A 13,935-nucleotide genomic window follows, 5' to 3' on the forward strand; every position below is an offset into this window, starting at 1 on the left:
GGAATCTCTGTTAGAAGAAACACTGGTAGAAACTAAGGAGTAAAAATTGTTGGCCTGGTCTTCTGTGCACAGAAGGCAAAGAGACTTCTTTATGCTCTCTTCAGTAACCTGGGCACCAGTCTAATTCAAATTCCCCTCACCTCCTTTCTGAGAGGGTAGATTTGCACATATTGAGCTTATACATGTATATCTTTTGGGATACTCACAGTACCTTATGTGAATGGTGGAAGTGGTCACTCATACCTCCTCCACCATACAAAATAGACGTTTGGCTTAATGAATATGTGAACTACCCCTTAGGGGGCGGGGAATAATGATTGGGCTCAGCTTAAGCCCTACAACAGAATTACTTAGCAGGATGAAAATGAATTTTCTAGAGAGAAATATTCTGCAAAAACAAACACAGGAAGATCACCTTGTGACCAAAATGTGCCAATTTCTTTAAGTGTAGGGCTAGATTCAAACCATAAGGCTATACACACGATCGGGTGGGCAGAGGGGAAGGCAGGGTGGAACCTACCTTCTCCCCAGATGATCCTTGTAGGTCATCTTTCGTGTGCCACTGCATGTCCACAAGAGCCACGCTGCACGGAGCAACGCAGATCTCTGGAGGCCAGGACACCACCAAGATGTGGTGACAGCCAATAAACCTGGATGGCTTTAAGATGGGTTTGGATAACTTCATGGAGGAGAGGTCTATCAATGGCTACTAGTTGGAAGGCTATAGGCCACCTCCAGCCTCAAAGGCAGGATGCCTCTGAGTACCAGTTACAGGGGAGTAACAGCAGGAGAGAGGTCATGCCCTCAACTTCTGCCTATAGGGTTCCAGCTGCATCTGGTGGGCCGTTGTGTGACATGGGATGCTGGGCTGGATGGGCCTTGTCCAACAGGGCTGTTCTTACATTCTTATGACTCGTCCTGACCTCCAGGAATCCCACAATGGACTGTGCAATGAGCATGGTGCATTGGGGGATTCCCCCCGGGTTTTGGGTGCTCTAAGTGCCCAAATCTGTGCATGCTTTGGCTGCACACTGCTGGAGCTCTCACATGGCCCTGGTGCCAGGGTTAAGGGCACACTCGCACCCTTAAGCCTGGCCGAAGGCCAGGGTTAAAAGTAGGGTACGGTTGGGTGGGAGCGCCAGGATTTGAAGCTATCCCAGCACTGCACTTTAGCAGTCTAGACCAAGCTGGGCTGGGCTGCTCATGTGAATAGCCTTCATGTGTTTTCAACTCTGACATGAAAAACACTTAAATATTGCACCTCACACAGTCTTAACTATGCTCAGTAATCATGGTGATATCCTCCCATTAGACAAAGCCCATCAATAGTTAGCAATCTAAATCATACGGATCCATGAGCAACTCCCTATGATAGTAGTTGCATAACTAAGCATGCATTTTCTTCACCTTGTCTCTTCTAGTTACTGACTTTCAGAGGTCACAGATGAAATCTAATAATGTACTTTACAAGCTTTCCTAGAATTTACTGGCTGCAAAACAATTGGAATTGCAATGATGAAGCTAAAGGAAAAGGGGTTATTCCAAGTGAGAGGCAAGGCACAGAGGTCACTGTGGTTCATGCTCATCCAAAGTCAAGTCATAATCAGGAACATCCACCTTGAAAACAAAAAAAAAAGGTAGTTAATTAGTTTTATATAAATTTAATACAAATAAATGGGAGATGGGGAAGCAACCCAGCACACTCCTCACACCAACACAAATTTATAGAAGGCTTTTTTTCCCCTTCCCCTGGCTCTTTTCTGATTTAAGGGAAGGAGGACCCAGGAGATTTGTTAAACAATGTAGAGAGCAAAACAGCTCTGATTGCTCCAAGTGTCAATCTGAGCTCCAGACAAAATTACTTTCCAACGCTTTGACCTTTAGAACACATGCAAACATTTCAGCATGTTTTAACATTCAGATTATCCCAAGACACATACTTATTAGCAAAAAGTCAAATCAGTCTCTGATTTTCCGTACTTGCTAGCTATAGCTACTTGATCTCCAGTCTCCACTCTATTATGAGAAATGTAGACTAGACTGGAATTCATCTCATTATCCTTTCCTTGTGTTGTATAGCCAGTTCCTGGCTCAAACGTATTTTCAAACTTGGAATTAAACAGAGGTTATAAAGCAGGCGAATTTCCCAATTTAAAACCATCCGAGAAAGTATCAACATTTCACAATATTTGGACATTATGATCAACCTCATTTGAAACTTGCTATCAAGACACATATTGGGTACTAGTTTTGACAACAAAAATGTACATTCCAACATTCAAGTAACAGTATTGCAGATATATCAAAACTGAAGCTTGTCTCATCTTCCACACCAAAATTTACAAGATGGACATATCCATAAACATTCTTACAAAGAGATTGGTGGCTAGCAGCAGTGTGTTTGTTGAGGTGGGGTCAGTGAATATGGGAGATAGCAGATCAGTGCCAGTGGCATGGACAACTGTTCACCTGGCAGATCCCTATGTGGTGGCCAGCAATAACATGAATCAGCCAACAGATGTGGTGTTGGCCATTAGCTTAAATGGCTTTAAAAGCGTGGGTTCAGACAACAAAGCAGCAAGTATGGTACCACCAGCTGCCACTTTCTGGGGGCATGCACTCCCTGTGCAAGCCAGAAATTGCATGCTTTCCATGGCTGAACCCACCAATGTCCAGTTGCTGAGCAGCACTTCCATTGGCATCCACCACCCCACTTCATATTTTGGATAAAGCATGTTGGGTGCTGGAAGGAGGAGATGATGAGTTTGAACAATATGATATGTGAAGAATGTCTGGCTCTTGCTGGAAGCATGCACTCTAGGAACTAGAGCCACGGTGCCACGGTGCCACCGTGTCATCTGAACCCCTCAGAAAATAGGTCTATCAATAGCTATTAGCCATGACAGCTAAATGTAAACTCTAACTGAGTTTCTTTGGCTTGGAGAAAAGTTCTAGTTCTATCAATGAAGCTATTCTTATGACTGGGGAAATAGGGCTAAGGGAGCCTAGCCCGATTTCCCCTGGTCACTTGCTGCCACAGGAGCCACGCGACTCCCAGCAGCAAACATAAAAAACTACCTCTCCCTTAAACGAAGTTAGTGGAGCAAGCGCCCCGCTAACCCCATTTTGTTGGTCATGTTCTGCCACAGCGCGGCTCCACGCCATGGCAACACATGAGGAGACCCCCGCTGGGAGGCTGAAACAAGCCTCCCGGCCCTGGGGGTTTCTCCAGAATGCCTAGTGCACTTGTGTGGGGCATCCTGGAACTTCTGGGGGCTGGCTGGCCCCTGATCCCCGCTGCCCCTGCTGGCTCCATGATGGAGCAGGCAGTCGTGTGGGCGGCTGATCCAACCGCCCACGGACGGCTCCCTGCCCATGTGCAGGGAGAACGGGTTAAGCCCACTCTCCCTGCACTACCCCGAATGCTGCTTCACACCAATCGTCTGAAGCACCTCAATGAATACTAGTCTTGATGGCTATAGGTTACCTTCAAGTTCAGAGGAAGCATGCCTTAGAATATCAGTTGCAAGGGAGCAATGGAGGCAGAGGGTGAATGCCTACATCTCCTGCTTGTGGGCTACCTAGAGGCATCTATTTGGCCACTGTGTCAAACAGAATGCTGGGTTAGATAGCCTTGGCCCCTATTCAGCAGGGCTGTTCTTAAGTTTTTATGTTCAATTTCTTTTTAAATTCACGTGAAAATCTGATGATGTTTTAGGGATCTTCCTCTCAGCCAAAGGTTTGCTAATATTACAGAAATTCCTTTTTTTACTTCTCTCACAATTTCATCTGAATCTCATCATTGTCTTTATATGTTGAGCTATGTGAAAAGTTGAAAGCAGTTCTACTCTTCAGAGTTTATAGCAAAGCTCTCTCCAATTTCAGCAGTGTGGAAAGACCTCTCTTTATTTCAAAGACCACCATTAAGAGTACTATTTAATTAACTTTAATTACTATTGACAAAGCCTTGTTAAGATGAATAGTGGCCTACTTGGTCTAAAATCACTAGACCAGTAACACATGCAGCTGGAACATATTATTCTGATGCAATCAGAATGCCCTGGTGGCCTAGCAGAATACCCAGTGCAATCTGACCATTACCTTTATCAGGGGTTCCTAGCCTTCAGTCTCCAAATGCTGGACTACAAAGCCCATCATCACCAACCACAAATCATCATCGCCAGCCTCACCCAACTTTGGGAACCCCTGGCCTACATTTTAATCTTGATAAGCATAAGGATTTTGCTTATTTCAGTCAATATGTAAGAGCCCCTGGTGGCGCAGTGGTAAAACTGCCGCCCTGTAACCAGAAGGTTACAAGTTCGATCCTGACCAGGGGCTCAAGGTTGACTCAGCCTTCCATCCTTCCGAGGTCGGTAAAATGAGTACCCAGAATGTTGGGGGGCAATATGCTAAATCATTGTAAACCGCTTAGAGAGCTTCCAGCTATAGAGCGGTATATAAATGTAAGTGCTATTGCTATTGCTAATATGCTCGAATCAAAAGATGTGGTTTCACTATTTTTATTAGAAATGTCATAATTTATGTAGTTCAATGGTACACTTCATCTGTACCACAGACATATACATGACTTAGAGAAGGAGTCACTGGTCAATCTGTCAATTATAACACTTACATCACACTTTATAGTGCCTCATGAACATTTTCACATTAACTTCTGCAAAACCCCGAAGGCTACATCAGCATTATCTCCCATATCATAGGTGGGAGATAATTATGGTCAAAAGTGACTTCCTGGTAGATGTGAGATTGGAAGTCGCAACTTCCCAGTCCACAGTTCATACTTTTATCCATTAAATTATACTGGCTCTCCATGGTGTTATAACTATCCTATGAGCTCAGCACTGATAGTATCAATTAGGCTATACACACGATGGAGGAAAAGCGGGCTGAGGGAGACCAGCCCAGTTTTCCTCCATCATGAGAACCACTGTGCTTGAGGGTGAGGCCAGTGGTTCACTGGTGAATAGCCTGCCTAAATAGCCCTGCCCTTAAATGAGGTTAGCGGAGCGAGTGCTCCGTTAACCCTGTTTCTTTGATCGTGAGTTGCTGCAGCATGGCTCCGCACTGTGGCAACTCACGAGGACACCCCTGACTGGGAGGCTAAAACCAGCCTCCCAGCATCGGGGGTCTCCCCAGAATGCCCCGTGCACTCGCATGGGGTATTCTGGAAATTCTGGGGACTGGGGGGCTCCAATCCTCGCTGCCGCTACTGGCTCCACGATCATGTGGGTGGCCAGTCTGGCTACCAAGGGTGGGCTAGCCACTCCTGTGCAGGGAGAGTGAGCTTGACCTGCTCTCCCTGCCAAACCCCTCCCAGCTCTACACACCAATCGTGTGTAGAGCCTCAGTGAATACTATCCTAGTATTCACTGATAGAACTAGAACTTTTTCCCAAGCTAAACAAAGCTATACTATCCTATAACAGTCCTGCTGGATATGGCCCAAGGCCTTTCTAGGCCAGCATCTAGTCCAGTCCACACAGTTACCCACCAGATGCCTCTGGCAAGCCCTCAGGCAAGAGTTGAGGACATGCCCTCTCTCCTGCTGTTGCTCCCCTGCAACTGGGGTTTATGTCTCCATTTTTGGTAGGTTCATGCTTGAGGCATGGAAATGAATACATTTCAGTTTTTCAGTGTGGGCCCAACAGACTGAATTTTATTGCCCAATAACTGACTAGTCTAGGATATGCCCAATGTGCCCAACAGTAGTGTGCCCAATGTTAGGCTGCTTTGAACAAACTGGGACTTCAGTGTACAGAAGTAGTCTCACCTTATCACATCACCTTGTGCCTGACTCAACTTACATTTTCTCAGTTCGTTTCAACCCACCACAGTCATCTGCATTGGTCCTCAGCCTAGTATCAGCAACTATGTATGACAGTGTACAGAACAGGACATTATATGTGGAAGTATAGAATTACTCGAAAGTTCAATTCATTAATGAAAACCTAGTCAAGTCCTTGTATACAACCTCTCCTGTCCTCCCCCAAGCTCCAGGAAAATGAAACATGACCATTTTAAAGTTCTGAATTAAATGGAATACTATGCACACATGGTCCTCTAGAATAACATGATTGTTAACTAAAAACAATAACATAGCATGTGTTGCAAATACCAGATAACTTGGCTGTCTAATAAAAAGCCATCAAAACATCTTTACAAATCAGTATCATCGACATCCTCAAGGGGCCCCAAGAATTTTCCTGATCTCCTACATATATAACATCATATTCACTTAAGAGAAAAGAATAGAAAAATGTAGCTAATGTTTACCCACTTACATTCAGAAATCACTAATAAATAATTCGAAAGAACTGTGGGATAGGAATGTATGTCAGCTTGGGTCCGAGGTATTTAAGAGAACACCTTCTTTATTAACCCCACTGCCTGTTAAGATCCTCTGGGGAGGTCCGGCTGCGGTTGCCACCGGCTCAGTTGGTGGCGACTCATAGCCGGGCCTTTTCTAGAGTTGCCCCAGGACTCTGGAACACACTTCCTAATGAAATTAGAGTTTCCCCTTCTCTGAAGGTTGTAAAGGAGGATCTAAAAACATACCTGTTTAGTCAGGCTCATAGTTTATAGTTTTATAGCTTCAGTTTTAGAGTTCTTTAAATTGTATTTTAAATTGTTTTAATTATGTTACTGTTTTAAAGGTTTTATATTGTGAACAGCCCTGGGACTTTTTTGTATGGGGCAGTATATAAATGTACTAAATAATAATGATGATGATGATAATATTATTATTGTGCCCCAAGTATGAATTCACTGCTTCTGATCTTTATAGCTTAGATGCATGTGATGCTTCAACAGTGTTAAACCATGGCAGTGTTAAATCTTGGCAAAGGGCCAATTCATAGAATGTAGTTATGCACAAGGCCAGAATGATCTCATTTTCTGTGCTGGATTTAGGCCGTTCTTGTAAAGAAAGGACTGTTCTGGGATAATTCTGCACTCCCAGTTATCTATATGAGACACATAACATTTACCGTTAACAGGCAAATGCACAAAAAGCATTTACCTTTGCACAGTTCCACAGAGCCTGGCATCTCATCTTACTTGGTGTACCATTCTCTTTGTGTGCAACATTCACAAGCTTCCATTTGAACCACAAATGGTTGTCATGTAATACAAAATGAGAACAAGCTGACACACCAAAGGAGATTCCAGGCTGAAGTATGTATAGGTATGTGGCTTTTTGTGTGCATTCTCTACACCAACCTTTAGTTTAATATTTAATCTGAACATCAAAGCCACAATTCCCAAAAAATCCACAATAGATTGACCTGTATAACAGAAAACTTCAACCTAAAATGTGTGTTACAGCCTACACATTGAGATCAGAGCAGAAAATCAGGCACCAGATGTGCCTGCAGCGCATTAAATAGGTTTAGTGTGATTTATCCAGAGGACTCAAGCAGCTAGATGCATTGTATGCTACAGGATGTGGCAGATGGTATCACAACAATCAACCCGTCTCAAGCAAAAGAAATTCCTTCCTGATCCTCAATGTAGCAATCAAATTTCTGGCTGTGAAGTGAGACGCATCAGTCAAGCTCCCACTTACATCATGCTTTGTCATAAAGCACTCCGTCCTTTGCTTCATCTCCATATGTAGATATCTTTGAAGTTTCAGAAGGAAAAACAAAGCTCCTTTCTGACCTCAACAGATGACTACCAGAGCATCAAATTAAAGCGCAGCTTCTCAACATGTGGTGCCTGCCCCTTTCAGAGCACAGGAAGTCTGTGGCAATGAGCAAAGGCAACGGGTTTCCATCACCTAGACTTGAACTCAGAAGGAAAGCTTGACCACAAGACTTGGAACACATGGATTTAACCGCAGGATTTGGACACGTATATTTCCGGGTGGCTGATCATAAACATGCTTACCTGGAAAAGTTGGGGTACATCCACATTATGCATTTCAATTGGCTTTAAACCAGTTTAACTGTAATGTGTATGTACTGTGGGTGAGGTACAGTCTGATCAGCATAATGAGACTATTACAGTTCTCTGAGGGGATAGCATAGCATGTTGGTTAACAACAGCATAATAGTGTTGGTTAAACACTTTCACTTGGTTTAGTCATATCAATGTTATTCTATCTGTCTATCTAAGACACGGCAGTCTCTTAGATAGATAGGGAGAAAGAGCCACAACTTTATTATCAATTTAAAGAACTGGATTTTGTGAGAAAAAACTCCAATGCCTACAGTGTGGGCCTAGCCTAGGCTGGTGCTGAACAACTATTCCTTAGTTGAATATTGTATTAGTTGGGTATGAAGGACCAGCCTTATTGGGTGACGCACCCTGGCTCGGAGCCCAGAATCAGGGAGGTACTAATTCCACTTCCTCAGGGCCCATTTGTGAACTTCACACCTGCAAGCTGCACAGCCTTTGAAGTCCTTGAAGCAGGTATGCATGTGCAATATAGCCCCTGAGCTGCAAAGCTAAGGACAGATTGCACACACCCCTGATTTAACTAGACCAAGGATGTTCATCAGTGTAAACCCCAACTACTGCTGAATGCCACCTGCACTACCCCAGCCACAGGGGAAGGCTAGTCTCCTTGGCCTTGCCCTCCCACCCCCTCAAAATCCAGCAAGCCCCTGCCTCAGTTCCGACAAATCAATATGTCAGTTGGTTGGGCCCAATTGTTTTCTCCCAAGTTAAACAGCAAACCTGGGGTGGGGGGCATTAAATTAAAATCCCTAACTACTGACAATAACTAACCTCAGAGCATATTCCACATGCCGAACCAAAATATGGAAGTATGGTCAACAAATTTTTGGTAGGTACCAAAAATTGGAGGTGCTGGCCCATCTGTGCACCCAGGAGACAATCAAACAGCCACAGATTTGCACAGGCAGTGGAGCCGCTGCTCATCCAGAACCTGCCAGGACAAAAATGTGCTTAACATAACACACGCTGACACTAATGCATATAACTCTGGAATGTACCAGAATGCCAACTCTCTGGCTGAGAGGCCCATGCGTGAAGTCGTGGAAGCGGCCCCACTACAAACGAGGTAACCAAACGTCAGCAGGGTTCTTCCCGCCCTGCCACAGGGCCCTGTGCAGCACCGCCCAATGCTGGAATTGCTTTAGAGGCTCATCAACCACTTGCACAAACAGGCAGCTGCCTGCTGCTGGGCCAAACCCCATAAATTCCCCCAGCTTTAATGTAAACCGCCCTGAGTCATTTTTGGAAGGGTGGTATAGAAATCAAATAAATAAATAAATAAATAAATAAATAAATAAATTTAAAAAAACCCCAGAACAAGAAATAGAGCCATATTGTCTGCTGGAAGCATAGAGGTGACCTGCCCCCTACCTACTTGGCCTGTTTTAGCTTATACCATAGGAACTGGATCCCATCAGACGAGCAGGACTGATCCCTACCTCGCAGACAAGCAGACCGGTTGGCATGCTGACTGTGAGGTAAAACCCTGTATGGTCTGAATGCCCTAAAAAAAAATACCCAGGGCAGCAGCCCTATAACTCTACAAGAATCTTGAGCAACTCAGGAGTCACTAGATTCCTGTAATCAGGAACAGTTGTGCAAATTCTTCCCCAGTCATCCAGCCTCCATCTAAACCCAAAGGCAACAGTGCCGGGAACCCTGCTGATTGCTTTAGAGATTCAAATGAAAGAGCAGAAACATATCCTGCAAGTGTACTCACCATGTCACCAGATGCCTTGAGATGAACTAAGATCCTCATAATATGCTCAGGCAGGATTGGCCAGCCATCTCCAACACCTACCAGCTGCCTGAACAGCAACAACTAATATTTATATACCGCTTTTCAACAAGAGTTTCCAAAGCAGCTTACATAGATAAATAATAAGTAAGTAAGATGGATCTATGTCCCCAAAGGGCTCGCAGTCTAAAAAGAAACATAAGATAGACACCAGCAACAGTCACTGGAGGGGTACTGTGCTGGGGGTAAATAGGGCCAGTTACTCTCCCCCTGCTAAATAAAGAGAATCACCACGTTAAAAAGGTGCCTCTTTGCCCAGTTAGCAGGGCAGAACATGGAGTCGCTAAACCCCTGTGCCCCAAGACCCCTGTGCCCCAAGACTGCTACAACAATGGGGTACAACTCCAGAAACACCAAAATCTCTGGTCATACCAGTCACATGTCAATGGGGCAATTTGTCCAAAGTCCACCAGCCCTTAAAGTACACCCCAACCTAGGCTGCTGGGAACCTGTAAATCAGCCTAAAGGAATTGTTCATCCCTCCAAAGTGAAGGCCTTGAGGAAGCTGTCCCAAACCCTCAGATCAGCCTATCATCTGACCGGTGACCCAAATTCCAGGGCGGACTAACAGGTTAAGGAACATGCCACTCTACCCAGAGTCCCAGCAGCCATAAACAAAACAATCCCAGAACTGTGCAGTGGAATTGACGCCCGTCTTTCACTTCAGTGCCCATAAAAGAAAAGCACTGCACTTTTCAAAGACAGCACATGATACTGAAAACCCCATGGGCAATGCCCTATCAATAAAGTAGTTGCTTCTGAAGGCAAAGCCCAGCAAGTTAACATCTTCAGGGTGCACTGGGAGGCGATGAGAAGTGGATTCAATATCATGCTTGGCTAGCAGGTACCCATTCTACAACCTCAGACAAAGTGTACTGCCTCATCAGAGGATGTGTAATGCACCAAGCACAATTCACCAGGCATCATATCATTCACAATGACCCCTTTGAAAAGACAAATGAAGTATCCAAAAGTATACCCCTATGGCCTCCTTAAGAACCACCCCAAGTGGAGACACACACAGCTGAGTTATAGGCAGTGACCAGAAGGGGGCAAGGAGGACCCCTCCATCTGCCACCCCTGTTTCAGTCTTCTTAAGGACCACACTCTCCAAACCATGAACGGAATGCAAATTAGGGGGCCTGAGAGGCAGGGGTGTAACTACTATTAGGCAAGGGGAGGCAGCTGCCTGGGGGCCCCCACGCCTCAAGGCCCCCCCCCCCCAGAGAGGCAAGTCACATGAGGCAAGTCACATGACTATATATTGTGAAGTGTGTGTCTATCAGCGAGGGGCCCATTTTAAAATTTTGTCTCTGGGCCCACTCCAGCCTTGTTACGCCCCTGCTGAGAGGCCACCTTCTGTGACCAGCAAGGAAACCTAAATCTAAACAAAAACTTCATCCATCAAATATACCACCACCTGGTGAAGTGGATATGAGGGCAAAATGCTGGAGAGAAAATGTGCCTGAAAGGAACTAAGTCCCTTTTCCAGCTGGAGAGGACCCAGGTCCCTCCCCCGCTTTGCTAACCTGGGGACTGAGTCCTCTGGCTGTTCCCCCAAGGCTTATCCTAGCTGCAGGAGGAACCGGAGTGCTTGTCTCTGCACACACCACATGTGTAGAGTTGCAGGAGCAATGGCCACTGCTGTTAAACTCCCAACAAACGAGGTGGGGCTGGCCCCACTGCTGGCTCATACCCACAGTCTCAGAAGATGCCACCAGCCTGAAAAGAAGGTTCCCACTATCTGCCTCGTCACTCTGGATATTCTGGGAAGGGGACATGATGAGAATCCAAAGCTCCCATAAGGGCATATCCCAAGGAAGGGAGAGGTCCAAAGCCGACCTCATTCTAAAATTTTCATCATAATGGATCCAAGGAGTGCCCGTGAAATCCATAAAAGTGCAATAGAAAAGGTCCAAGTATTTAACCAAAGAAGGGCCCTTTGAAGGCTGGACTTGCAGTAGCACCCCCATTTAAACATTAAATCCAGTGAGCCAGTTATTCCATGCACATTCCACTGGCCTATGCTTAGTTACCTCCTGCTCCTTAATTTGCTTGCCTTCTTTGGGCGTCACTTCTGGCTCCCTAAAGAGCAAGGTGAACAGGTCAATGTATTCACCCCTCCAAATTTTCTCCCTAGTCACCAGGAGCTGGTGATATGGTTCTGCATTATGGCCCCATATGGTGGCCATAATGCATAAGGTTATGACCCCATAATGTGAATGCTTAGGCAAAAATGTTACCCCACGTTGTATGCTCCAGCTGCTTCAGCTCCCTCATAGCCCATGGAGGGCACCATATTTCCACACCACTCCTGATGGCACATAGGGAAGCCCCCAACACCAGCTGGACAAGCAATGCCAATATGTTGCCAAGCCACATTTGCCGGGGACCAGCATTGGCCATAGCCCCAAGCCGGTGCAGAGGATGCAGACAGAAGATAAGCCAGCCACACACCAGTGCCCTTACTGGGAGTCACAGCTGTTATCTCACCTGCTTCGCTCAGCCCCGGCAATTCCACGTGTGGCGAAGGGGCAGCTGGCACAGCTGGCACTAGTTGAGGTTCAACTGGATCCTGGTTTCTGCCTTCCTGATTCTGGGCATCCCATTTAACAAGTGCAAGCCTATCAGGAAGAGAATGCACCAATTCAGCCCTAGCCGTATCCCTATTGCATTTCTTGCCTGTCTTATTCAAGTATGAAGGACCAGCGCCATCCCCCTTCTCCCCACATTACTTGGCTTTCTCTAGCACCTCATCTTGGCAATAAGGACACTCAACCCCCCCTCCCCAATCTTCCTCATCAGATGAGGAGAGTTGTGCAGCAGTAGGCCTCCCATGGGGCCGAATTGGGCAGCCATCCCTCTTTCCTTTTGTCTTCTTAGGGGGCATGTAAATCAGTTTGTTTATCTACTCTTTGTTTTTGTGAATACAGAGAAAAAAGGGGGAGGGGGTAAAATTAAACAGCAAGGGGAGACCTAAGCTGCCCACCCAATGTACTGCTACCTCCACATGTCCCATAGTGGAGGTGGGAGAGGAGCTCAAATTGAGTCTTTTCCCGGCTTGCAGAGCTATCTCAAGGGCCTTATACCTTGCCAGCCAAACTAGGCCTTCAGTTAGCCCTCGTGCACACCCCACTGCTGCATCCAGGACACAAAAGGGAGGGGCCTTCAAATCTCCAGAAAGGGTCTGTGCCCACAACAGCCACAGTGGCCGCTAAAGCAGTGCACAGTTGCTTCCCCCATGCTGGGCCTATAGGTCTCCTCACAAGTACTGCGGTGAATGCCATCGAGACTGCTTAACACAGGCCACCCCATCTACTCCAGGCCTGTTCATACTGCCACACCATCCCCCAGAGGATGGGGACCACCACTGCCTCCTCTTTACGGGAGGAGGAGTGGCTGCCACCAGAAAAATATGCTGCTTTGCATCCTGGTAGGCCCCAATCTAGGAAATCCCCCAGCATGAGGCCATTGGGTGGCCCATTCTGCATTAGTCTTGTATTTCATAGTCTCACATGTGAACAATGCTTCTGAGGAATTAAAGTTCATCTCTGCTAAACATGCTATAATGCAATCACAGTGTGCTGTATGCTTAAGTTCTGAATCTTCCTATTAGGAAACGTATGCCATCAATAGTGTGTCTGAAGCTGATAAGTTAGCTTGGAGAATATCTTTAGGGCAATGTAGACGGTCCATTTAAAATAATGTAATGTTGTGGAACTTTTAGCAATTGATTGCACACCGTTTGAAGCAGCAAATTAATGTACCAAATAGTATACGTGGGAATACTGCTTGATCTGATTTTAGAAAGGGAAAGCAATAAAGAAAAGTCCTTTCTAATTTTCTTAATGGAATTTTCTTTATTGTTCAAGAATATTTAGGCAAAAGAGAGTTGCATTTTCATTAGTACAGTTTTAATTTCCTAAATGGCCATATTGCTCATCTATATGTGGCTACAAAGAAACATGCAACCCAAAATACACATTTTAGAAGCCATTATAGGAAAGTGGTGATTACCTTAAATGCACATCTAGCACAAACAGCACAGACCAGTACAAGCAGAAGGAAGGGAAATCTAGGAAGACGTGATAATGAAGCAGAGTATTAAAATAAGATTTTCACCCTCTGTGCCATAGTCCCCAAGCTGATTTGTTT

At 45.5% G+C, this 13,935-nt stretch overlaps 1 long non-coding RNA gene across 1 annotated transcript in view; it reads right to left on the bottom strand.

The window, feature by feature from the left end:
* Nucleotides 1–1,491: 1,491 nt before the first annotated feature.
* LOC128351318 (uncharacterized) overlaps nt 1,492–13,935 on the bottom strand; it is a 48,200-nt gene continuing 35,756 nt past the window's right edge. Inside the window, exons 3-7 of the long non-coding RNA XR_008319706.1 lie at nt 13,798–13,855; nt 12,274–12,404; nt 9,703–9,790; nt 5,828–5,891; nt 1,492–1,617 (exon numbers count right to left, since the gene is read on the bottom strand). This is a non-coding gene — a long non-coding RNA (uncharacterized LOC128351318). The remainder of the gene's footprint in view (nt 1,618–5,827; nt 5,892–9,702; nt 9,791–12,273; nt 12,405–13,797; nt 13,856–13,935) is intronic.

This window comes from Hemicordylus capensis, chromosome 3, assembly GCF_027244095.1.
Source record: "Hemicordylus capensis ecotype Gifberg chromosome 3, rHemCap1.1.pri, whole genome shotgun sequence".
Lineage (NCBI taxonomy): Eukaryota > Metazoa > Chordata > Lepidosauria > Squamata > Cordylidae > Hemicordylus > Hemicordylus capensis.